The 24,980-nt window shown below is 37.5% G+C and overlaps 1 protein-coding gene and 1 pseudogene across 8 annotated transcripts in view; one reads left to right on the top strand and one right to left on the bottom strand.

Moving 5' to 3' along the window:
- MYO6 (myosin VI) overlaps window positions 1-24,980 on the top strand; it is a 160,534-nt gene that overhangs the window by 18,331 nt on the left and 117,223 nt on the right. The gene's annotated exons all lie outside the window — the stretch shown is intronic.
- Window positions 16,546-17,788, bottom strand: LOC119040144 (microtubule-associated protein RP/EB family member 1-like; annotated as a pseudogene).

Here is a 24,980-nt window from a genome sequence, read left to right on the forward strand (position 1 = left end):
AATTCTGTGTAGCTTTTAAATTCTGAGTAGAATACACACACAAAAAAATTAAAAACATTTTTATTGATATACTAAAACTATTATAAATAGTAATTTGTAAAAACACAATTCACAGATTCTGCTCAATAGCAATTTGTTGCATTTTTAATATGAGAAATTTCTCATATTAAATTTCTCACTAGAGAAATAATATTTTGCCTCTCCATTTTACTATCAGCATTTTAAAGGTCATACCTGTTGCAAAGTTCATAAGTAACTTTTTCACTTACAGTTTTAGGTTATTGAGGTGCCAATAATCTGGTCTATTTTGGATCTGAATTTAAGTATAAGAATTTTGCGAGAAAGTTGTGCCTCAGATGTAGCAATCTACTTTTTTACCTTCAAGGTGCTTGTGAATTTGAGGATGAACAAAGGTTAGAAGGAAATTTTTGCTGTAAATGTATTAATTATTTTGCATAGGGAGATACAATAGGGAGATTGCTGTACAGATATGTAAAGAGATGTCATAACAAGATAGTGAAGCCAGGAAAGTTGGCATTTGTGTTTCCCACCATTACCAGAACCAGTGAGTACAGACAAGGATTGAGTCTTTATGGGGAGCTTTATTCAGATGCCGGCAATCTGAGAAGATGGTGGTTTATGTACTTTAAAAATGATCTTAATGTCTCATCTCAAGCTGACCTTTTCATAAGGAGAAGAAAAAGATAGTTAAGGAGTTTGGAAAAAAACGTTAATCAGAAGTCACAGTCTAGGGGCGATTTACATCTGTTGATCAGCAATTCTTTATCTGCATCAGGATGTTCCCTCCTTGGGCTTATGCCTGGCTAGAACCCAGTGGCTCAGATACCATCTCCATTTCCTGTAGACTCCTGGGGTGTAAAGGTTGAATTGCTTGTCATCCTACAGGAGGCATGTAGGTCATCATTCCAGTTCTAGAATTACAGCTTTCCACGTGCATTAATCACTTAAGCCTATCAACTATAACTACAACTAAAATCTTAAACTCTTAAGTTCCCCTATCAATACCTATTGGAAAACATGCTGAGAAATAATTTTATCATATAGTTTATTACTATACAGTTAAGTATTTGTTCTCTATTTAGTATTTAAACTTCTGAACTACCCCTCTTTATACCTTATGTTTTTTTCAAGGGCTATTATTTATGTATTTGAAAGTTAAATGTCTTTTAATTGATTCATCTTTACTGATTTTTTAAATGTCAAATTGACAATTTAGCTGACCCTTAATGGATAAAAATAGAATTAATTAAAGAATCTTAGTGTTCTTAACAAGGGTATTGTAGATGGCCTTGCCCAAGAAATATACAGACATGAATTGTAAATGTATAAGACACATAATGTAAGTTAGCAATGCTTTTCCTAGCCCTGGCTGGTGTAGCTCAGTGGATTGAGCACGGGCCTGCAAACCAAAAGCAATGCTTTTCCTTACAGAAGTTTTCTTCATAAAAGGATTCTGCAAAGGTTTCTGTTATTGGCCTTTTCTAAAGTGCGTGTGTATCTTCAAGAAAAAAATGAGTGAATGTATGTTGTAACTGAAGATAAAGTTATCTGTACTTATTTCCTTATCAAAGCATAGTATTTATATTGTACACCAGATGCTAAGTGTATTTCTCTGTAAATTAAAGGGAAAAAAATCAGTTAATCAAAGTTACAACTTGAACATTAAAAACTCCTCCAAATTGTATAAGGCCATATGAAATCTTTCCTTTAATAAGGAAATAGTCTCCTTGCAATAAAAATGAGACTTTCCAAATAATTATTGCATCAATGTGAAAGTGATTGAACTTCCATTTGTTACTGTTAGAAGTGAAAGAGTAAGTTCTAGGGTTCTCAAAATCCTGATTCCTGGCCCACACAGCCTAGACCAATTAAACCTCAGATCTTGTAGGGTGAGACATAGGTATCAGTAATTTTCAAAGGTCCCTAGGTGATTTCAACATACAGTTTGATTGTTTTCCCTTTTTTATATTAAATATGTGTAAATAAAACTTTCAAGTACTGAAGAAATGAACACCAAAATATTTTTAAAATTTAGTTTTTGTGGTTTTTTTTTTAGATTTTATTTATTTATCTTTAGAGGGTTAGGAGAGAGGGAGAGAAACATCAATGTATGGTTGCCTTTCGTTTGCTCGCTGCTGGGAACTGGCCTGCAACCCAGGTATGTGCCCTGACTGGGAATTGAACCAAGATCCTCTGGTTCACAGGCCTGTGCTCAATCCACTGAGCTACACCAGCCAGGGCCTTAAAAGTTTAGTTTTTATACACTGATTGTTAAAACTGCCAGTGTCTCATGAAGTTGTTAAATAGAGCATAATCTATGGTGGAGATTTAAGAATTACTGGAAATTATTAAAATAGTATACTCATTACTCATTACAAAGTTTTAAAGCAGAAGTTAATTCTGTTGAATCTAGTTATTTGTTTCCAGGCAGACCATATTTAAACCACTCAAAATAGTCATTCACCATTTTATCTTTATTTTAACGTGCTTCTGAGATGAAGTTTCTATAACCTCTTTTTGTCTTTTGTGCTTCATGAAGATTCTTCTGTCTAACCTAAAATGCTCTGTCTTTATATTTTACTTTCTGGAGCTGTAGGACATTTGATCATTAGTGTATATGAATACACATGCACTTTTACAAAAACACAGTTTTTACAGATGGTTTATTTATTTTTTAGGGACATGGGAAGGGAGAGAGAACATGAGGGAGAGAAACATCAGTGGGAAATGGAAAAGTTGTCTCTTGCACCTTCCTCAGCTGGGACTGAACCTACAGCCCAGGCGTGTGTGTCCTGACTCTTAGGGGAGTCAAGCTGGTGACCCTCAGCTTTGCAGTACCGTGCCCGGCCACTGAGCCACACGCAGGCAGGGCCAGAAACACATTTTTAATCCTTATCATTCATGTAAGTGAAGACCGAAATTATTTCTTTTACGCTAAATAGCCCAAGTTAGATAAACTTTCTTCATTATCCAATCAGAAAATTCTCCTTCTTGACTGCTATTTTACGTCTTAGTGTAAAGAAAACAGTTGACATCAGGAACCCTTGTTTTACTAGTCTTTCTGGTAAAGAGGAGGTGGTGGTGAGGGAAAGACTAAAACCAGTTCAGAGACATCAGGATGGAAACAGTGAGATGATAAAAAGGGGTTGGGTTTTAGGTATATTTTTTCCTTTACTGAGATGCATAATAAAGTACACACGATTCAAAAAAAAACAGTTCAGACACAGTATGGAGAACCTGATTCTGGAAGAGCTGGGAACAGATGGGATCAAGAGCATAGGTGGAGAATCAGCTCTGAAAAGAGTTAGGGCAAGTTCAGGTATGGACGAAATTACAGAAGTGTTTACAGTGGAAGAAACAGAGTATTGAGGGATTTTATACCTTATTGCATTTTTCCCCATCAGATAGACATTATTAGGCCACCACAAATTTTTATAGGATGGAGGTGACATTGGGGCCTTTATTGGGGTGCTAATATTGGGAGACAGTGTTATGAATGGCGTTAGTTAGCCTGTTATTTTAGTAAATATACTGATTTTAAAGTGAATTCTTCAACTACCCTGTTCAAAGATTTACATTTTAAATATATTTACCTGACTTTTCAGGAAACATTCAGTTGATTCTGTGAGGTAGGAAGGTGAGTTTATCTGTGTGCTTTTTTGGTTAGATTTTTATGGGTGACATTGACTAGTAACATTAAAAACACTTAACAGGCTAATTCTTATAATTATGATATAGAGTTTGTAAGATGTGAGTTAAGGCAATTGGTGCAAATACTATGCTAGTGATAGTGGTGAATAGTGAGAATGAAACAGTCTTTGGCAAGTTGAGATTCATATTCTAGGAGGGAAGAATGTTTCTGTATTAAAGATATTGAATTTGCCCAATTTTATATAAAATTATGAATATTCCTTCAATTATAATAAGTAGTAAGTAGGAATTGGAATGTTTGGCTTGATACAAAATTTTATAATCAAACCACTGTGAAGAAGCTAGGATTCAGAATAAGTTGTATTGTTGGAGAAAATTTTAGGGAACTGGAAGTGATTAAATTGGAAAAAAAAACGTAATGAGGTGATTCACACATGTTTTCAAATACAGAAGGTAATGATAATATATCAACCAGCATATTTTTTAGTGAAAACAGAGGAAAGCTGGCTCTTCAGCTATACTCTGAGGGACTTAGACCAGGTTGTTCATTCATTCATTTAAAATCATTTGCCTGCCTACAATGTGGAAGCCCTGTGCCAAGTTCTAAGGCACATCTGTGATCAGTGCAGACATGACCTCGCCGTCATTAAGCTTATGTTCTAGTAGGGAAGCTGAACGCCAAACAACTGTTTATCATCTGGCTATACTTCAAAGATGTTCTGTGGGTGCTGTGAGAGGGTTTTATAGGGGAAAGAAGTGAGAAGGAACAGTGTAAGGTGGTGGTGAAACATTAGAATGATTATAGAATACCTTGTGACTGATCAGTGTTCTTTGAAGATCCCCTCACTGCCAAAATTAGCTCATTTATTCTGTGTGGAAATTCCACATAACCAAATGGAGTGAATAAGAATATTTGCTATTTCTGTCACTATTACTGGTATTTTGGTGAGTAATATTTTAGTATCTTTTTGTGTATGTATATGTGTGCCTATGTATTATTATTATTTTTTTGCCTGTATATTCTTTACAAAAATGAAATGAAAGTAAAATAATTCCTTCCCCATTTTTGGAAGGCCTTAAAAACTAAATGCCTCTTTATTTCTATAAAGTGTTTGGGAAATTTCATTTCTACAGTTGGAATGTGTGATTCTTGGGCTCTCTGTTGCCGCCGGGTAAAGACTGCCATTCCCTTAGATAGCTGCCATCACACTTCGCTGTGGCCCCAACTTACTAAGTGCTTAATGACTTATGTGAAGAAATGTCCATTTATAATCCAGAGCAAATAACGGGTGTTTTGAAGTATTGTACAATATATAAATGGTAATATAACTGTTTTTTAATTTTTATATAACTAAGTAGTTATGAATTACGTATTTGCTTTTCCAAGGCTATTATTTAAACACATGGTATATTTTTGCACCCAGTAGTATTAATAAATTCACATTAATTATAGCCTCTATATAAATTTAAAAAGTTTTAATAGACTTCCCTCTATAATCTTAATAGTTTGAATAAACTTACCTTTACTTTTGACGTGTTATTTTTATCTACTCATGTGTCTTTCTACTACTGTATTGCTGATGTCCTCCTGTGTTCCGCTGGGTCTTTTTTTGTCACTTCTAGAGAATGAATATAATTTACTGTTTAGTGAGTATTGATTCTTTCATGAGTATTGAGATATACTGAAGCAATTTAGGTGTTTTTACTTTTAATGTATCAGCTGTCCTCTGCTTTTTAAAAAATGGCTTGTGTGATCATTAGAATTTCATGGTGTATTTCTTAGACGTTTTCTTTAGTGAGCAAAATTCAGGAAACTGAGTTTCCCCATAGTGTTAATCCCCTCACTTCCCCAACTTGTGAGGTGATTCTTAAAACTTTGGGTAGTTTAGATCGGGTAATATTTTATAGTAATGTATACAAGATTGTACTTTGATATTACCATTTGCACATCGTAAATAGGGTGCTGTTTTTGTAGTACTTAGTTATGTCCCAGTAGGACTGGCGTGCTCTCTCCAATGCATATGATCTTCCTCCAACTCGGAATATGCTGTTGCTGGGTTGCCAGGGTAAGGTCAGAGTCTAGACAGTGACACAAGTTCTTGTGCAGCTATTAGCAGGCACAGAAGAATGTGTGCAGGTCACCTCTGGGTCAGGAATACGTACAGAAGGTCCTGTTGCCTTGGATCTGGTCATGGGGGCTGGGCTGGCCCTTGTCCTTCGACTTTGAATGAGACATGTTGGCAACTTTCCAGATTGGAAATAAACCGTCTCAAGTTCCAGGCCTACCATGGCTTGTCTGAGGGCAGTGTATGGGGATAGCAGGCGTCTGGGGTGGATGCCTGGCTTTGCCAAAGATCAGTCTCCTGTCTTGAGAGCTGTGCTGCTTATCTGTTGACAGTCTGGGAGCAGATTGCAAAATACAGGTCAGGAGGTGTATATGAGCTGTAAAAGGATCCTCTCGTTTTCCAGTTAGGCTATTCAGGGCTTGAGCTTTGTTTGGCTGTTGTTTAATGTTATTTTGTTATTGGCTCACAATTTTTGTGTCTAGTCAAAGTTTAGTGATATGTTTGTTTGAGGGAATATGGCCTTGTCAGAAATTCATACTGCTACACTTAAAAAGGAGTGTAAAATGGCTTTCTAATGGAGTTGACTGATGCATTCATGGTAACTGTAATTAGTGTAACATTTAAAAGGTAGATTGAATACAAGGTAGTTACACAGGTAGAACACATTGGTGTTTTGTGTTCCTGGAATGTGTAGCATATCATGGCTTTAAGATTTCATACTGTTCATCTCTTCATACCTTGTTCACAATGTCTCTGCAGTCTCCGTCATCCTGCTCCTTGTCCTTCACCAGCCTCCACCTCCCCCGTCAGTCCCCCTGCCTGTGAATACATTGTGTTAGCACTTTGTGTTGTGCAACAATTTACTTGTCTTTCTCTTTTAGTAGGTTATAAATATTCTTGTGTGTTCATGGCCTTGTACTTTGCCCTGTTACAATAAATGCTCAATAAATGTCTCTTCAGTGAATAATTTCATTGCAGTTCACATAGCAAATGTGAATACTGGTATATGGTCTACTTGTAAAAATTTTCTTGAATTATAAGTTCTAGGTCATGTCGTCTACATAAAATCTCTTAGAGGTGATGAAATTGGGATTGTTAAGGGCTTAATGAGTCCAAACACCAAGAATATTGCTTTAAAAAATACTCCCAAACTAGTGGTGATGGAAAGAAAGAATATTTAAGAACCCTTTCTTTAATAATTTGGGAGGGCATTGTACAGGATATTGACTGGGACAGGGTCATTTTCATATGTAAAAACAATTTAACCTCAGCTTTTTATAACTGTTTGAGCTAAAGCATCATTTTGAAAAATCACAAAGCTAAATTTAGTAATTTGGGCACATTCCCAGTTTTAAACTTCCATCCTGAGGTTTTGTGTACTACTTTTTTTCTGGCCTCAGGGTTGAACAAGTCCGACAGAGTAAAAAAGACTGTTATACTTGTAAACACATACATACTTGTAGGACCAATTTAAGTCTTCATAGAATTTATTTCATTTTTGGATGAAAGTTATTTTAAAGGTAACAGTGTTTTTAAATTATAAAAGCAATAGCTATTCTTTGGAAAGCTTGAAAAATATGAAATATGTAAAGGAGAAATGATAATGCCAGCACTTAAAAATAATAAGTATTAATATTTTATATACCATTTATATAAAATGTAAAACTTAATTTATTAGTTATATATACATTTTTTATTAAAATGTTTATATAAAATTAAAAAACTTGATTTATTAGTTAATTCTTCTTGCCAGATCGGGTAAATACTGTACTGTACTTTGTTCACAGTTTTTTCTTTTATTTTCCTAATTAACTGTAATTATCTGGAATTTGTGTTCATTTAAATAATCAACTAATCAGTGAATGCATTCATTTACCAACAGCAAATCAAAACAATACAGTTATAGTTCATATTCCCATAGGCCACCACCTGGTTCTCATTGTCTAGAAACTAATCACTGTTTTCATTTTGGCACGTATACTTCTGTATCTTTTACCATTGTTTAGAGTTATAGGCTTGTAGAAATATGTAGTTTTGTATGTGCTTTTTCATATAAAAGAATACTTTACAAAATGTTTTGCAGTTTCATTTTTCATGTAACAACGGGCCTTACATATCTGTGTTGAAAGTAAAAGTTCCACCTTACTGTTTTTAATTGCTGCCAGACTGTCTGTAGTCCAGATACTGCATAATTTATTAAACTATTTCCTTTATTGATAGGCATTTAGACTGTTTGCAGTTTTTCTCACAGTGCTGTAATAAATGTCCTTGTTGTGTACTAAGGAAGTTCAGAGAGTTTGCTAGTTTATAGTCGGACAGAGCAGCTTGATGTTACCGCTGTTTTAATATCACTGTGATGGGTGAGAAAAGTATCTCATTATTGTGTAATTATATAGTATCTTCTCTAAGGGGAAATAATGAAATTTAATGACTAAATGGATAAAATAGGGCTGCTTGAAGCATAGACTTTGTGTTTAAGAGGTAAAGTGTTGATTTAACATAAGGAAGCACTTAATTTTTTCCTCCATTTAATTTAATCTTCTTTTGGGTAGAGCTGTAACACAGGGAAAAAGTATTATTTACTGTAAAGTTTCCAGAATCAGTTGTTTTAAAGTCTTAGGCCTTGGGGAACATTCCCAAACTTGACAAAACTCAGTTTGTTTAATAAAATATGGAACTAAGGCACCATGTTATATTTTGATTTAGAGAGAGAAATAAGAATAAATTTTAAAATGGTTTGGAAAATAGGCAAGTACTGGATTAATTAGAATTTAAATCTATAATTAAGAGTGTAGCTTTTACAGTGTTAAACTTAAATATATATTCAAGATGGATTTTGGTTAGTAGTGGCATGATCCATATGATCAACTGAAACAGATAGGAGTAGTGTTAAAAGGAAACGATCATTTGAGACTCTGGTCAAGATGGAGAAGTAGGTTAGACACTGTGCCCTTCTCCCACAACTACATCACAATTATAGCTGAATTCTGGCATAGCCGCCATCTGAAGACTAGCTGAACAGAACTCTTCCAACTAAGGCTAAGAGGAGAAACCACATTAAGACTGGCACAGTCCACACGCAAGCGAGAGGAAGAAGAGGGAATTACTTTCCCATCTCTTGGGAGGAGCCTCGTCATTTTATGTACTTTTCTTACTGGCTCTATGGCTTTGCTCCTTATTCTCTTTACGGAGCAGCAGCCTTCCTCCTGCAGTTTGTAACTGAGCTTGTGGTTTGTATATATAAATCTGTGGTTTTGAATAATGCCAAAAAAAAAAAAAAGAGAGAGAGAGAAATAATCATAGAATACCCAGCTAAAGTTCCTCACAAAGTTGCCTTTCATTAGCACTGCTTGTTATCACGTGTCAGTTTTACTTTAGGAACTCTGTGTTGTATTCTTAACATTTTGGGGTAATGGCAGAAACCATTGTTAAAATAGGACACTTTAATTATGTAGATTAAAATTGTACTTATGCATATTATGAATTTTTTGGTCCTTTGCAGAGACAAGTTAAGGTACGTGCTAGATTTGAAAGTCTGTAGAGATGAGCTAATAATGGTGCACATCTGCTTCCTTAGAAACTTTATTCTTAGCACCCGACACCATGTTGTTTGTACAGGTTCTGACCTAATAATATACCTTGTTTGGCCATTTAGGTTGAAGAGGGCATTTCCTCTGCATCTGTTCAGTCAACAAAGATTTAAATAATTCCTATCACTGCATTAAATGATGGCAGTATATGGATAACAGGATATGATTCCTGTCTTTAAGCTAAGGAAAGATTAAAATTTAACAGGGAAGTATAGAACAAAGCAGAGAGAAATTAATGCCATATAGAGTGAAAAGCAGATACAGAGGAAAGAGCACCCAATTCTGAAAAGGGTTATTATGTAAGACTTCAGGGAGGTGATACCTGCTTAATTTTTGTACTGAGTAGAAATGCAATATATGAAGAATAGGGGGAGGTGTTTCTGGTGGGAGGAGTGCAAATCGTGTGTGTGAAATGGTGACTTTTCAGTGTGCTTGGTGCACAGAGCACATGCTGGGTGCAGAAGGTACCTTTAGAGAAACAGGCCCTTTCAGTGTAGTGTGGGGTATACAGTCTGAGTACCTTCATCTCCAAAATTGGGTTTGAGGTGTTGATCTCTGCTGGGTGATAACTCAGCTTTCCTGGTTTTCAAGATTGCATGTGTTTCCTCTAGTGTCACTTGCAGAAACTGTTTCTATTCAAGATAAGATAAGACAAAGGGATGGGGGGAGTGGGGTGTCACCTAAACCGCACAAGGACAGATGAGGAGCTGTGCTGGAGTTCAGAGTGAAACTAATTATTCTCAGTAACCTTACTCTGAATATTCAAGTGAGGTGAGTCTTGTAAATTTAGAGATAACTTGGGAATGGGTTTCAGTTTTTTGACTTAGCAGAATTTTTATAAATGCATTTCCTGTGCATTTTGAATCTGAATTTTCACTACGTATTTTGTTTAAGTTAATGATAGGTTGAAATGGAGTTACTATTCATTAATTATCTTAATTCATATCAGTCCAATAGCTTTATGTTGCTGTGGATTTATGTTGGTTTCTGTCCCTTTTACTCGTATATTCAAGGTGATGGTATCTTATTGCTGCTTCTTCCACAAAATCTTTTGTTTAAACTTTTCTTTATAGCTGGTTAAAAAGAAAAATGGAAAGAAAAAGACTTGTGATGAGTCATTTAGTGTAGTGATGTTTACAAATTTCTAATTTTCTCTTTGCCTGCCTTTATTTAGTTTATCCTGCTAAGTGAATTACTGCTTCCTTAGCCAGTTGTGCTTCTGGTTGTTACGCTTTTCATCCTCCCACTGACATCTCATCCCTCGATTCATGTTTCCTTTCTTTTCTTTCCCTTTTCCCTTTTAAGGCTTTTTTTCCACCTGTTCTTATTTCTTTGCCCCGTATCTATTATTTTTGTGCTTACTCTCTCTTATGCTGAAAAAAGATTCTGTTTGTCTGACAAGGATTCCGGCTGTCTTTGTGAATTTCTGTGAAATTTACTTGCTGCAAATTTAGCTTTTGACAAAAGAACAAATGATAGTCTTTGATATCCCCAGATAGTTTTTAGACTCTCTTTCCACAAAATACCTCTAGTTTTCTCCCAAAGTTTTATTTTTCTGTGCCCTTTGGGAAGTTTACTGGTATAAGGTCTCGTTTTGATTTGAAATGAGAATTATTGTATGGATGACATGATTGGGTTCACTGAACTGGTAAACCCACTTGTGAAATTAGGACATTGAAGCAGCCTTGTTGAGTGAGGTTTTCAGCATTCCTCACTTTGTCTGTTCCTGTATTTTGCTGACAGCTCACAGGGTGGAGCTCTTCATTTTAATAATGAAATATTTTACAGAAGGGGAAGTTTATACCTCTGAGATGGCATTTGATCTCTCATTTGTTGTTTTAAACATCCTATTGCCTCAGTAATACTGAAACAAACCGTAATTAGACAAGGCCTTGGGCTGTGTCTAATGGTCGATAAAACTGATTATTTTGACAATAAAGGCATTGTTATGGCCATTTTTATTGTCAGTATTTGCCATCATCTTTGAAAGAGTTGGGAATTACCTTTTAGATTTAAACACAGTCACTTGAATTTTACATTTATCTGTGAATCTTCAAAGTGGGGGAGAGCAAAAAGACAAGATTTGTTTTAGGGAGAAGTCAGATTTCTGCCTAAAGGCAAAAAGGAATAGAGGGAAGGAGTTTGAATTTAGTTCTTATTCATCAGAGTTTGCCTTCAACAGGATAATGGTGGGAAGGACCTTTTGTGTGAATGGACTGAGAGATTCTGAATGTTGGTAAGTTTATTTAAGGGGCTGGTGGTTAAGAGAGAAGTTGGAAATAATTAGGGTTGGGCATAGAGAATGGAGGTGAAGTTAAAAGCCAGAATTAGAAAGAAAAAAAAGAAAGCCAGAATTAGGAGCCTAGTAGTAGAATGAGGCTGGGGAAAACCATCTGACCATAGGATGGGGGGCAGTGAGGAACAGAACAGAGTGAAAGGGGGGTGTGTCCTTCAAGGAGGCAAAGGAAAAGGAGCGGGTGGAGCAGGGGAATAAAGTACCAGCCTGCTTGAGATGGAAAACTCTTGCTGTAGTTTGAACCCATTATAGACAGACTGAAAGTTATTCTGTAGTTTGTTAATTCTTGGAACCGGCAAAGGAGACAATAGTGAAGTGATGTAGAGTCAGTTTTTGGTTAATTTTTTCCCATTTAAAATTTTTCCTTATTCCGAGGTTATGAAGATAATCTACTGGATAAACTTCGTGAAGCTATATTGTTTGCCTTTCACATGTAGTTTTATAAACTCCCTTACCTTCCCACCCACTGGTCATGATATGAGATAATGTTACAGCACACGGTCAAGGGGGGTATGATATACTATTACTGAAAGAACCCCCCACCCCCACTAGGTTCGCTTGTCCAAGGCCCTATAGGAAAGACATCTCTCAATGATAGAGACTTGTGAAAAGGAAAGGAAATGTTTATTTAAAGCTATACAGACTTAAAGCAGTGACCTAACGTCTTCATTAAAATATCAAAGTCCTTTAGGATACCCACAGATGCACACAGTACTTCCTTCTCCCTCTGCCCTAAACTGGGGTACCCATCTCAGGAAAAGTAGTAGACGTCTGTGATTCAGGCTTCCGCACCCTCAGCTGTGTTGCCGTCCAGGCAGGATCTCCAATTAATCCAAAATCATGTGGTACCTTCTCATGGCCTACCAACAAAAGTTGTTGCACCCTTCTTCCAGGCAAAGTCTCTCCTGCTTCCTAGGCCATGTGGCCAAAGGGAGCACCCAAAGCCACATGGTCCTCTTGTACCAAAGCTGTGGGGGTTCCCACTCTGGTCAAAATTGTGTGGTTCTCCCCTGGCAAAGCTGCAGGGGGTGAGGAGGTCTCTACTCTGCCAAAACCACAGGGTTCTCCCCTCAGTGGCTGCTGTGTCTGGGTTTAAATCCCCACATCAATTTTCCTCTATACCCCTATTACCAATGACTCCTATAATCAGTTACACATGCCAGCATTCCTGTATTATTCTAAGTTTACTGGGTTGCCATAGTGAGTCTGGGCAGGTGTGGCCCCATGTCATGGAGCCAGTCTTGTCCAAGCTTTCACTCAGGTGCTGTAACCAGGGGGACCTGCCCCCAGTTACATCTTGGGTCGAAGTCCCTTCTGTCCCCCTGTCTCAGAAGATGGCCACAGCTATTTAACACATTTATGCAGTGAGTTAAAGGTTATAGATATGTTAATGACCATGCCAGAGGTTAGCTGCAAAGCTGTCGCTGTGCAAAACAGCTCTGTGTGTTCCTGCTCCATGTGTCCCCTTCCCCCAACTTGCACCTGTGGCAGTTAGAGGTGAGGACATCCTATATATCTGTCTAATATTTCCTGGACACTTTGAGTTCTGGACCCCATTCCAAATCCCTATTTGGGGCCCCCCTCTTGGTTGTACACTGTTTCAGTAGAACTCATACTTATTTTTTTCCAAATGTATATCTAGTTTTCCTATCCTTTATTGAAAAATTAGCCTTTTCCTTTTTATCACTTTTATTCTGCATTGCTACTTTTGTTGTGAGTCATGTATTATTATATGTATGAATCATTGTTCTATTTCATTGGTCTATTTGTCTATTCAAGTGCCATTTCCTTACTAATTATTATAGATTTATAGTAAATCTTATTTTCCCATCTAGTTCTTTGAGATTGTCTTGGCTGTTCTTGACCCTTACATTTCTCTATGAACTTTATTTTATTTTATTTTAAAAAATTATTTATTTATTTATTTTTAGAGACAGGGGAAGGGAGAGAGAAAGAGAGGGAGAGAAACATCAGTGTGTGGTTGCCTCTTATGTGGCCCCCACTGGAGACCTGGCCTGCAACCCAGGCATGTGCCCTGACTGGGAATCAAACTGGTTACCCTTTGGTTCACAGCCCATGCTCAATCCACTGAGCTACACCAGCCAGGGCACATTTCTCTGTAAACTTTAGAATCAGCTTGCCAAATTCCAAAAAACAAATCTGATGGAATTTTAATTGCAGTTGTATTGAATCTAGAGATTGCTTTGGAGAGAATTAACTTCTCATCTTAGTCTATTGTTTAATCTTCTTCAGTCTTTGTTAATTTCTGTGAATGAGGTTTTATAATTTCATAGTTTTCTCTGTGGTTGTCTTACATTACATTTTTTTCTTTTTAACTTTTACTTTGTTATAATTTCAGATTATCGTAATTACAAGAATACTCTACCAAAATCCCCATGTACTCTTCACCCAGATTCCTTAAATGAACATCTTTCCACATTCTCTTTACCCTTCTTCTCTTTCTATATATAAGCACACCTGACACTTAGAGTTTTTTGACTGTAAGTTGTGTACTTACACTTGCTCCTTCACTCCTAATCTCTTTCAGTCTGTATTTCCTAATAAAAAATCATTACCCCATATGTCCACAGATAACACTTGCCAGTAATATTTAAATTCTGTAGACCTTGTCTGTGAATCACGAGTTGTCTTCAATATGTCATTCACAGTGAGAGCGAATCCCACCTCCTGTGCTGCACTCGGTTGTTACGCTGCTTTCGTCCCCTATCACTTGGGACCGCTCTTCATCTTCCTTTGTGTCTCATGACCTTGAGACTTTTGAATAATTTCAGCTAGTTATGTTGTACGAGGGCTCTAATTGGGTTTGTTTAATATTTCCTCATGATAAATTCAGATTATACATTTTGGCAGGAGCACCACAGAAGTGGTATGATGTACCAGGAGTTTTATAATTTTTTTATTTTTTTAAATGTAGATCTATTGTTTGTCTTTATTTATATACTTAATTTTTAGAGATTCTATTTATTTATTTTTAGAGAGAGGAGAAGGGAAGGAGAAAGAAAGGGAGAGAAACATCAATGAGTGGTTGCACTTCGTTCTGGGGACCTGGCCTGTAACCCAGGCATGTGCCCTGACTGGGAATTGAACTGGAAATGCTTGGGTTGGCAGGCCTTCGCTCAATCCATTGAGCTACAGAAGCCAGGGCTCCAAGAGTTTTATTTGATTGAGGGAGTATCTGCCTCCTTATGTATAAGGCTCCTGTTTTCTGCTTGAGTATCTTTGGGTAGATGCACATATTTTTAATTAGATTTATTTGTGGACATTTGATATAGTCTGATGCTATTGTAAATGGTAATTTTTTTTAATTTGTTGCTGAATTTTAGGGCAACAAAAGTCTAAAAGGCCGCAAAAGTAAAATAACACTGCTATTTTTTGAACAGTGGCTAGTTACTTGCATTTTGGGCATTGTTAATCTCTGAATCTGTGTTTTCCTTTGACTTTCAGAGAGCATTCAGTATACTACAATTTATCATAAAATCCCTGCTTCCTACACACATTTCAGAACAAACTACCACCAGAAACAGATCAGTACAAGCACATCAGGGGCTGAGCAGTCTCAGCAAAATGGGTGACGCACGTGTGCAGGGTTCTGCCAAACAGGCACTAAATGGGCTGTGGGCAAGGCAAGCGAGGAGTGTTAAGGAATGAAACATTTTAAATATTAATAATTAACTGAGGCACAGTACTGTATTCTTCTTCTCTGCAAAAAAAAATTAACATTTAGTAACATGCTAACAAATTTCATCTCCAAAGAGATTAGTGCACTGGCAAAGTGTCGTGAGAACAGTGGAGGGCTGTGGACGGGAGGCGCCCTGAACACCCAGCCTTGCAGATCCCAAGGTAGTGACGGCCTTCCCTGATCACTCCCTTTGTCAGGGGTCCAAAAAAAACTTGCAGCATGAACACCTACCTGCTTGTTGAACTTCCACTCTAAGCAGCAGACTTTAATGAGTCAAAGAGGAGTCCCCAGTGGCAAGGGAAGCAGATAAAACACATTAAATGTAAACTTAAAAGACAGTAAAATGGGACACAACCCCCATTCAAATCCCAGGATTGTAGACAAGATCCCCAAACTAGTTGTTAGATTTAAAAACTCAACACATCTCAACCCCCCCCCCCCCCCAAAAAAAAAACACAACACTGCGTAGAAAATTCACGGGTAATTGGAAAAATTGTCAGAGACCTGCTCAGTGAAAATAAGCCACTCAACTTAGGGCTTCAGCACGCCCTCTGTTCATTCAGGCAACAGTGCCTCTTAGCAGAGATGCAGTTGGTGAAGGTCATCAAATGGCTTTACAGAGCAACTTTTTAAACTTTCCTTCTGGGCCAAAGCTAGGCCTGTGAAGATTCACGTAGCCCTGCAAGGCCTGTGAACAACAGGATTCAAAGTTCCAAGGCCTGGCCCTTCCTTCCCAGATGCCAGGGCAACACAGAGACTCTCCTCTCAGGTTACATTTTATGTTTTGAAATATGGAACCATCTTTTAAATACTCTTAAGGCATTTATTTATTAAAACATTCATTGCAAAAATTACACAGTAGCTTGAAATTCAAATGAGCCTTTACATTTCTGTACTGAGTTCTCCACCTCAGTGTATCACATAAAAACACCTCCCCAGCAATCAGTGTTACCAGCATCCCTATGGTGAGCCCATGGTCTCAGCCTTTTTGTTCCCTAGGTGAACCAACTAGAAGTTAATACTGCTCTGCTACAAGGTAAAGGCTTCCCCAACTTACTGGGGAAGGAGGGAAACTTTGCGGAAGTGCACTTTAAGAAGGGGTACTTTTTGCTTATGAAAAGAAACCAGTGAGTCCTCTAAGAATAATAAAAGGGAGTATTTTACAGTTAGGCACATGATTTGTAGTGAAGAATTCAGATGTTGTTTTGCTGGTCCAGGCTGCTAATATTCTTCTTGTTCCTCCTGTGGGCTCCGTCATCAGGTATCCCAAAGCCTTCATCTATGACAGAGAATGTCCACAATCCTCTGCAAGTACAAGGTTGTTTCCCACCTCGTTCTCTTGGCAAATAAGTCTGGTGTTCCTTAGCTTTCCAAAGTAGAAATCTCTTTCTCCAAGTTCAACGGTATGTTTTAATACATTGACCTGGTATGTCAGTCCGGCTGCTTCATCATCCTCCATGCCCACACCAGGATTCTTTTGCACCACACTCAGGCCAGTGATTGTGTGTGTGTCGTAGTGGCCTCTGTGGATCTGCATTGCTAGAGCTGAGAGGTTTCTTGGGTTTGTTCAGAGCTGGAGCCATAAGGGAGGGAGCAACTGCAGTTTCTTGACCTTGTCTGACAGCTACAGGGTCATAGTCTTTTCCATCATAGTTGGCATCAGAAAACTTCTTGAACCACTGAACAAATTCAAAATTGTCTTGAAACATTCCTTTTACTAATTTGTCCACAGGAATTATTTTGTTAACATGTATCCTCTTTAATCCTGTTTGTAGTATTTTGAAGTTATGGTTGTATTCATGTTCCAGTTTAGCTTGGAATTTTACTTCAAGGCAGTAGAGCCAGGGAACAGCATGTCCACAAACTGACAATAGGCAGTCCCTGAGCACAACCATTGGATCTTTGTCAGATTCAACCGCAGTGACTCATTGATCCAGGCCAGCATGTCATGTTAACTTAGGCTGTCACTGATGACTGACATTGAAGATATATTCTGTGTTGTAACCGTTCAAGGCCAGGCAGGTCCATGGTATTCGTGCAGACAGGAAAATATTCAGAGAGCCGTTGGGATGTCTGGCATGCCTTTATTCATGGGTGGGCAAGCCGCGCATGCTGCAAGCTGCGTGTCTCCCTGCACGTCACACGTCATGGCCCTTGCTCCCCAGCATGTCTCCGTCGTGGCACCCAGCAGGGAGGCCCTACTTGTTTAAATACGAGAGGTGAACAAAGCCAGAAAAATGCCAGAAAATTATATAACATGGCATAGTTCTGTGCATGCGAGCCCACTTCATGTTATGGGAACAGGTTATCAGACCCAGCCTCAAGGCTTTGAGAACACTACTTATCAGGTTCATGCAAGGCTGTGGGAACACTGCTTCCCTTCATTACCCAGACACCTGGGCGAGGAAGCCAGACTGACTCCACTTACCCACACGTTCCCTGCCAGCTCGGGTTCCGTCTTCATCTTGTTCAAATCGTCTGACCCCACCTGCCCATGCCATGACCTCACATGCACACCCCCCCATTACACATCAACTTAAAAAGGGCCATCGTGCTTTATCATGAGTATTTCTCTAATGATTATAATATCGAACATCTTTTTCTGTGCTTTTTTGCTATTTGTAATAATTTGAGTATCTTTTTATTGATTGACTTTTTTGAATATTAAAGTTGCCTTCCTGGAATAAAGCAGATAGTTGTGGTGTATTAGGCTTTACATTTATTACTGGATTTGATTTGCTAATATTCTGTTTAGGATTTTGGTATCTATATTCACTAATTTTTATTATTAAGGTTACCCTACCTTTAATCTGTATTTTTTAAAAATTTTATTTATTTGTCTTTAGAAGAGAAGGAAAGGAGAGAAATACCAATGTATGGTTGCTTCTCCTGCATCCCCTGCTGGGAATTGACCTGCAACCCAGGCATGTGCCCTGACTGGGAATCGAACTGTGATCGTGTGGTTCGCAGGCTCGTGCTCAATCCACTGAGCTACACCAGCCAGGGTTGGTTACCCTGCCTTTAAGATGAGTTGTCGAATTCTTTGCACAAGGACAGTATAAGATGTGTCATGTTAATTCCTCAATCATTTTCTTTTGAGAAAGTAATGGATAAGTTAAATATATAAGAAAAGTTGAACTATGTTTTCATTTTGTGGCATAAACATGTAAGGCTAAAAATTTGTTTGCAGTGCCTATTTGAATATTTCAGAGTATCCAGGATACAGTTAGTTCTGCAGTTTGTGGTGCGCACTAAACTTTACTGTGTATGCAACATTTATGGGAGTTTTGTTATATCCTCGGACGGAGAATGCATGTGTGAATCACAGTGATACCCACCATTGGGGTTCTTCAGTTTAGTGAGAAGAGCATACGTGAATATTAGTAATATTTAGTAATATTCTCAGTTTATAATTACTAATTATATAATTACTAATAATTATTAGTAATAGTATTAGTAATTTTCTCAGGCTCTTGCTGGAAAAGCATATGTGACACAAAGTGGGAACAAAGATTGGAAGGAGTGTGGGAAGAGATTGGGCTGAGGCAAGAGAGACTTCAGAAAAAAGGCGATGCTAGAACTTTGTTCTGGAATGGTTTTGGCAAAGGAAGCGATTTGAGCAAAGATGTGGAGGTCGGGTCAGCTTGGAGTACTTGGGGGAACTTGAAGTAGTTGAGAATGGATGGAGAGTTTGGATCTGAGAAAGGAACTTAAAGAAAGTAGTAACATAAAGAAGTAAGCTTTTGCCATGTTGTTAAATGAAAAAATTAATGTTGATATGATATTCCTTCATATGCAGTTTATACTTTAACTAAAAACAATGATAGAGTTACTCTGTATGCTAAAAGTCCGTATGACTGATGAACTGGGGGAAGGTGCTGAGAGATATGTAGACTCACTTGCTATGTAGATGGTTAGTTTTAGGTCACAAGTCTCAAAGTATGTTTATGCTTTTAAAATTTTTGCCAGGCTCTTCAATCCATTACTAGGTTCCATTGGCTCTAAATTACACTCGGATAACCATCAATTCTAAGGTACACAATTATTTTATCTCAGTCTTTTTTAAAGATATCTTTTATTAATTATGTTATTACAGTTGTCCCATTTCTCCACTTCATTCTCCTCTACCCTGCACATCCCTCCCACATTCCCCCCCGCTTTAGTTCATGTCCATGTGTCTTAAGTTCTTTAGCTTTTACATTCCCCACACTATTCTTGCCCTCCCCCTGTCTATTTTCTACCTACTGTCTGTGCTACTTATTTTCTGTACCTTCTCCTCCTCCCACTCCCCTGTTGCTAACCCTGCATGTGATCTTCATTTCTATGTTTCCGCTCCTGATCTAGCTGTCCTTTCAGTTTGCTTTTGTTTTATATGTGGTTGTTAATAACTGTGAGTTTGCTGTCCTTTCACTGCTCATATTTTTTATCTTTTTCTTAGGTAAGTCCCTTTACATTTCATATAATAAGGGCTTGGTGATGATGAACTCCTTGAATTTGATTTTATTTGAGAAGCACTTTATCTGTCCTTCCACTCTAAATGAAAGCTTTGCTGGATAGATCAATCTTGGATGTAGGTCTTTGGATTTCATGACTTGGAATACTTCTTTCCAGCCCCTTCTTGCCTGTAAGGTCTCTTTTGAGAAATCCACTGACAGTCTGATGGGAACTCCTTTGTAGATGACTGTCCCTTTATCTCTTGCTGCTTCTAGAATTCTCTCCTTCATTTTAATCTTGGCTAATGTCATTGCGATGTGCCTTGGTGTGTTCCTGCTTGGGTCCAACTTCTTTGGGACTCTGAGCTTCCTGGACTTCTTGGAAGTCTATTTCCTTTGCCAGATTGGGGAAGTTCTCTTTTATTATTTGTTCGAATAAGTTTTCCACTTGTTGCTCTTCCTCTTCCCCTTCTGGTACCCCTATAATTCGAATGTTGGAACTTTTAAAGATGTCCTGGAGGTTCTTAAGCCTCTTTTCATTTTTTTTGAATTCTTGTTTCTTCATTCTGTTATGGTTGAATGTTTCTTCCTTCTGGTCCACTCCTTTGATTTGAGTCCCAGTTTCCCTTCCATCACTATTGGTTTCCTTTGCATTTCCCTTCATTTCAATTAGTTTAGCCTTCATTTGTTCCTCCAATTTGTGACTAAAATCAACTAGTTCTTTGAGCATCCTGATCACCAGTGTTTTGAATTGTGCATCTGATAGGTTGGCTGTCTCTTGGTCGCTTGGAAGTATTGGCTCTGGGGCTTTGAGCTGTTCTGTTTCAGCCATAATGTTTTGGTCTATTCGTGCCTGCTATGCATGAGTGGTGGAGCCTTAGGTGTTCACCAGGGCGGAGCAACCCAAGTTGCTGGGTTGTGAAGATGTATGTGGGGGCAGGGTCAGAGAGGGGCAGTGGCATTTGTTCTGCTCTCGGTCCCCTCTGCTGCTTCCAGCAAGCAAACCTGGCCTCCCTGGTGCTGGCTCCTGGGTGTGTGGGCCTGTCCACCCTCCAGGACCCTGTGGTGTCCTCTCTGTGAGCCTGGGAGCTTCTCCCAGCACCTCAAGCCCGAAAGATTTTCCAATTGGTGCTTTAGGCTTTAATTCCCATCACTGGGGCCCTAGCCTGCGTGGTCTGTCTCCCTACTCACTCCTTCATCTGGTTTATCTGAGTGTGAATGTGTGACCGCGGTTAGCCAGCTGCTGCCTTGTGCCCTCACTGGGTCCGCCCATTGCCACCCCACACCTGGGATCTGCCAACCACTGTCTGCATGCCTGGGTCCGTCCAGCCTCTTTTTCCTGCGCTACCCCTCTCCATCAGCTGCTGACTCCGTGCCTTTTACCATTTGGTCTGGCCAAATGGTTCATTGTTGTTGGACTTCCGTACAGTTCAATTTTCTGTGTTTTGGTTGCCTTTTTTTTTTTTCAGTAAATATTTATTTATTTAAATGTAGAGGGGAAGGGAAGGAGAGAGAGAGAGAAATATATATGTGGTTGCCTCTCGTGTGTCTCCTGCTGGGAACTAGCCTGCAACCCAGGCATGTGCCCTGATTGGGAATCAAACTGCAATTGTTTGGTTTGCAGGCCCGAGCTCAATCCACTGAGATACACCAGCCAGGGCTTGAATTGCATTTTTGTTATTAAAACTTTGTTGTCTTTAAACTTGGTTGTGGGAGGAGGCACAGTGTTTATACCTACGCCTCCATCTTGGCTGGAAGTCTCTATTTTCTTAAGTACAGATGCCTAGAAATAGGAATGCTAGCTCAAAAATTCTAAACATTCTTAAGATTCTTGTTATATACATATAGCCATGTTGCTTTTCAAAACTGTAGTTACCAGTTTACATTTTTCATAACAATGCTTAGAGATATAAGTTCCACTGTACTTCTTTAGTGTTGGTTATTATAATAATTTTTTCTAATTCTTCTGTAAAAATGGTATCTCATTTTAATTTGTATTTGTTTTTGGATTACAAGATTGAAGACTTGATCACATTAATTGTATAGGAGCTTATCATTGGTGTATAAGTTTCAGCAATTTTTTGTGGTTATAGTAAATATAAATTAAATACAGGTATAATTATGCAGTTGTCAGGGCATTTTAAAAAACATTTTACAATTGGATTTATTGGGGTGACGTCAGCTGATAAAATTATGTAAGTTTCAGGTATACAATTCTACATCTATATATTATATTGTGTGTTTACCACTCTTAGGCAAGTCTCTTTCTATCACCATGAATCCCCTCTTAACCTAATAGGACATTTTTAATTACTAGATTTATTTTTTCCCTGCAGTAGCATAATAGCTGTGTTTTTAATTGTAAAAAAGAATTGATGCAATTAAAAAATTTTGGAGTGTTAAATTTCTTATTTTGATGTATGGCTCAGTTGTGGGTTTTTTCTAGGTGAGATTTCATGTTTTAGAGAATTAATGAACTTTGTATAATGTTAATGATCCAATTAATACAGCTGGGATACAGTTGTAATTGCTGTGAAGTTCGATTAAGTATGTGAAAAAATTTTAAATTGTAATAGCATATGCTTTTTTTTAATCTTTATTTTTTTTAATTTTATTTATTTGTCTTTAGAAGGGAAGGGAAGGAGAGAAATATCAATGTATGGTTGCTTCTGGTGCATCCCCTGGTGGAAACTGGCCCCTGCTGGGAATTGGCCTGCAACCCAGGCATGTGCCCTGACTGGGAATCTAACCGTGATGTTTTGGTTCGCAGGCTTGTACTCAATCCACTGAGCTTACACCAGCCAGGGTTAAAAAATTATAATAGCATATGCTTTAAATGTGATAAGATGTGCTTTATAGTAAATGGTTAAAAAAATGTGGGATTTATTGACAAAACAAAGATTCTGCTAAAATCCATTTCCATTGAGTTTGTTCCATTAATAAAGAATACTTCATCAAGGAGAGTGATTTTTTTCAGCTGATTTAAGAATGAAAAAATTAATTCCTCTCTGATCTTTTATGAAGATCTGTTTGAATACTGGTAAAGCAGAAGCATATGGGTTGAGTATTTTAAAAGATTTCTTTTGAGCAACATTAACCACTATTACCAAATGGCTTTGAGCAATACATATTGCAGCGCATACGTGAATCTTTTGGGGGGGAACAAAAATTGGATGTTATGTAATATTTGCTAAAATGCAGAGTTTTCCTGTGGCATGATATCTCTAACAGCAGGCTCTGATAGAAACAGATTTTTAAAAGAAAGTAGAAGAGTTGGCACAGTTTAAATGAAAGCAAATGGATGGACAAAGGAGAGCCTTGTCCTCGTGCTCTGTGTTATGTGGCTATGGATGAATCACTTAACTTTTCCCAGCCTTTGTTTTTGTATTTGGAAGTGAACACAACAACATGGGTCACTGATTGTTCATCTTGTAAAAACAGGCAAATTCTGATACTGTTTTGAAGAGTTGGTACCCCTGTTATTTGGTTCTATGTTTTAACTTAACCTGGATTTATTTCATGGCTTGACCTGATTCAGCACGTTTTAAATGATTTTGCTCTTTTGATATAATGAGGTGTCCTGGATGATAAATGGATTATCAATATATTGTTAACAAAATAAGATACAAGGTTTTTTTCTAGAAGGTAGGTTGGACTGTGTATTACCTACAAAGTTAAAGTAGGAGAATTTGTGTCACAGTGATTAAGATCCCCAACATGCATTTTTGTCATTATTCAAAAAAAAATAACAACAACATTTTTTGTCAAGCTTATTTGGAGTGGTAGCGCTTCTGTGAAGTTTCCTGGCTCTTTCTACATGTGTTTTAATCCAGCTGCAGACTCTGCATTTAGAATGTGTTTGAGAATAATGAAGTAAAAATACTATTGTTTTAGGTCTCTTGTGGGATTGTCATCATGTATTGGATACAGTAAATGAAGAATGATGAACAGTAGTAATGGTTTTGCTAGCTTTGGGTACTTATATTTTTCCTTATTGTGCCATCTTATTTACTGTGTGTATATAATTTGCATATTTTTGTTAACATTTACATGACACATCTTTCATGATGATTTTAAAATTGAAACGATTTTGAAATGATTTTATTATCCTCTGTGGTTAAACCCTTTTCCCCTTAGGGAAACATTTCCAATTTTATTGGAAAGTTAGAATACAAATCACTAAGAACATAATTCATTTACCTGAAATGTATTTTATGGAAAACTTAAATAGTAAGTTTAAAAACTCTAAAGTAATAACTATTAATAAAGTGTTGGGGCTTTTAAAAAAGCAAATACTAAAATTTAAAATGGTATGAAGTTGTCAGATTAATAAACTTTATTAAACATTCCCAGGGCAATGATGAAAATAATGAACAGTCAATTATTCTATAAAAATGTTTTTTCATGTTAAATATGAATTTTTTTTGCATACATTTATCTGTTCTATTTCTCATAATACTTCATTAAAATGGTAGCACTGGAATAACAGAAAGGCATAAATCTACAAGGGCAAAGAGATTAGAAAAAGAAGGCCATAATAAATGAGAAATTTTAGCAAATTTGTACAGAGGGTTATTACCTGACTTGATTAAGTGGAGGACTCTGTATTCTAAGTTTTTGCAAACGGAAAACCAATAAGAGGAGATAAGAGGCTAACAGTTTGGAAGTTTCAGTTACTGCAGAAGGTAAGGGTAGGACTCAGGGCAAGATAGTGGGGTTGGTTGAAGGCCATGTGTGAAAAGGTTAGGCCTCCCATTCCTTAACTGTCTTGCCAGAGACTTAGAAGCCTTGGTCGCTGGAAGACTAGAGGAAGATGAACTGAGGCTAACGGTGGGAACATCCCCACCAAAGAGTTTACTATACGCCAACTACTTCTGGATGAAGTTTACCAGGTGATAGTCTTGATTTACTTAAACAGAGCATCTAGTCAGCATTTTAGTGCCTTCTAAATGAAGATAGCAAACGAGATGTGTTGAGGAGAGCCTTTCCACAAAATATAAGAAATAAAGTAGAAAAAAAGCAACAAGAAAGGAGCAAAGACAATAAAGGGAGATTAAAAAATGCAATGATAGGAATAAAAAATATCAATAGAAGGATTTGAAAGTCAGGTGGGGACATTTCCAAGAAGGCAGAATAAAGAGGTGAAGAAATAGTTAATAGAAAAGAGAAAACAAAAGTAGCAGTCTCATAGAGGTACAACATCAAATTATGGAACTTTTAGAA

This window comes from Artibeus jamaicensis, unplaced genomic scaffold, assembly GCF_021234435.1.
Source record: "Artibeus jamaicensis isolate MK-2021 breed Jamaican fruit bat unplaced genomic scaffold, CSHL_Jam_final contig_1127, whole genome shotgun sequence".
Lineage (NCBI taxonomy): Eukaryota > Metazoa > Chordata > Mammalia > Chiroptera > Phyllostomidae > Artibeus > Artibeus jamaicensis.